Raw genomic sequence first — 2,579 nt, forward strand, 5'->3', positions numbered from 1 at the left:
TTTTTTGATTTTGGTAAGTGCATAGTCGGCTCCTCAAAGCTGAACCCCACTTGGCCAAGTCGACTTGGCCAACTTGACTTCTGTCTAGATTATCTAGTATCTCTAAAACGTAGATTTTTGTCAAAATTCCTACTTTTAATGAAAACCGAGTAGCTAATTTATCTGTAAGATATTTAAATGTTGCTATATCAACTCAATTTTTTCCAGAAACAGAATACTGATAATCTTGCAAGTGTCTTTAAACTTGTGAAAGGTTGTGAAGCCACTATGGCCACTTTCAAGCAATCTTTCCATGATGAGTTCAAAGATGTGGCTGATAAGGCACGTATTGTGTTTGAATCAAATGGCTTTTGATGTGCTCGTGGAAAAATTTACCTTATTTGTCGAGTATTTTCCAGATCCATAAGAATGTGATGGAAGAGGTGGAGGAGCATTTAAAGGTGTGTAAACTTTCATAAGCCATTACTTTTGACTCTAACACAGTGCAGTACTGCAATGTATTGTTTGGTTGAGATTCGAAGTTCGAGGCCGGACAGTCTTTGTCAGCTCATGCGAAAACCTGCGGACGCCCGACCAGGCGGTTGACTTCGTTTTGCGAACGGAAGCGCAACTATGCGAGTAAGTATAAAGCAACAGGCATTGTACAATCAGATAACGGAGTGTACTTTTCACACACTAGTTTTTACAAAAAAAACATTTGTGACCATAACTCTTTTAAATTTGTTCATTACCGAACAGCAGAAGTTTTATGTCCCTAATTTTAGAGTAATAAGACCCCGACAAATGGTTCGAGTATGTTCGAGTACGTGCGGACAGATACACAGACAGACAGAAAAAGTTTTTACCGACCAGACGGAGCAATAGGCTTCGCTAATCGCTCAGCTAAAAATATAATAACATTTGGTTGCTTTGAGGCCTACGTATGTCAGTGTCTACTTTGGCGGAAATCAATGCCACTGAAAAGTTGCTCTCTGATGATCACATCAGCATTGCCAGTGCAATGCTAGAATCACAGTTCGATGCTCAGTTTGACGGGCTGAACACGCCCCCCCCCCCCCCCCCCCCCCCCCTCACCTTTTGCAGCAAGCCACAATGCAGATATCGATCTAAATCTGTACTACCCCCCACTAACAGACAAGGAAAACGTCAGATCAAGCACACTGGAAATGAGCACTAGGTGACATGCATCTTCCCCAAAGGTACCCAGTTAATGAGGTATTTTCCGAATTAGAAGAACAAGAGGAATATTGTCTGCTCCCGGACCATCACAAAGCCTCGACCAATCAGAGAGAGCCTCTCTCGGCGTCTCTCGTGGCCGGCTCTAGAAAGGCCGTCTCTGATTGGTCGAGGCTTTGTGATGGTCCGGGAGCAGACGACATTCCTATAGACCTTTTCGCCCACAATGTGGCAACGCCGCAAGTAGAATCTTATACTTGAGATAAACCGTATTTTCAGTGTCTGTCAACCAAATTACTCATCACCACTGTATTCCTTGGAGAATTTACTACAGACAAATGTTTTTGCTTTTTGAAAATTTGCCTAAATTACAATTTCACTACAGAGATTTGCGTTGTTGCCAAGTTGTGGGCGAAAAGGTCTTTTGTTCTTTTAATTCGGAAAATACCTCATTTATGAGGTCACGTGACTGTATGTGACTGACGAACAATACAGCGTTAGTAGGCGAAAGAAGAGAAAAAAAACCTTTACACTTCGTGTTAAAAAATTGACGATCCGAATTAAAGAAAACCCAATACGAAATTGTTGCTACTAATTAAATACGGTATTGCTTTCTAGAACTAGAATAGTTACGACTCTTTGTTATGAGATTCACGGCCTTGTGCGTTGTTGTTGTCCGTCTTTGCTGCCTCTGACCCTACACAAAACCCCCAAAGCGGAACAAAATCGGGGACTAACACTTCTTATGAGACTATAGTGCCGCGGACTATAGTACAATGGCACCATTCAACATAGCCATAAAATTTTACTTCCACATAGATATATACGTCCGATGGTCATCTATTTAGATTTTACTTTTGCCTTGTATTTTTCTTGGCTTTACCAACTTGTGAAAGACCCGACTCATATTTCGTGTGAAGCTAAATACGGATGATCCAAGTCCGCCACTCCTGTGGTATCCACGTGGATCGGTCGTGGATGAGGTCACCAGGCATCTGCCGCATAGGTAGCTCCCAGTCAGGTGTGTTGAGTAGATGTCTCGGTGGCGCAGTGGTTAGCGTTACCAGCTACGGAACGGTAGGTCACGGGTTCAACTCCAGGTAAAGGTAAAATGAAAATCGCTTTAAGGGGGGACCTTTCGTAAATAAAAGTTGTCCGATTTTGATGAAATTTTATGTGGCCGTTCTGTACCACGTCCTGACTCTAAATATAAAATTTGGGCTCGCTGGCTCAAATACAAGCTGAGATATTTAACGTTAAAATTGTTAAAACACGGCCTTTTTGTCGAACTCTCCACGAGAGCGTATCGCTCGGATCAGTAATTTCATGTTGGCATGTGATAGAGGAAGGATGCCCGGAGGTGCAATGCCCAATCCCATCGTTGTCCAAAACAAATAAAGTGT

The sequence above is a fragment of the Frankliniella occidentalis genome, unplaced genomic scaffold (assembly GCF_000697945.3).
Source record: "Frankliniella occidentalis isolate FOCC.00 unplaced genomic scaffold, Focc_3.1 Scaffold350, whole genome shotgun sequence".
NCBI lineage: Eukaryota > Metazoa > Arthropoda > Insecta > Thysanoptera > Thripidae > Frankliniella > Frankliniella occidentalis.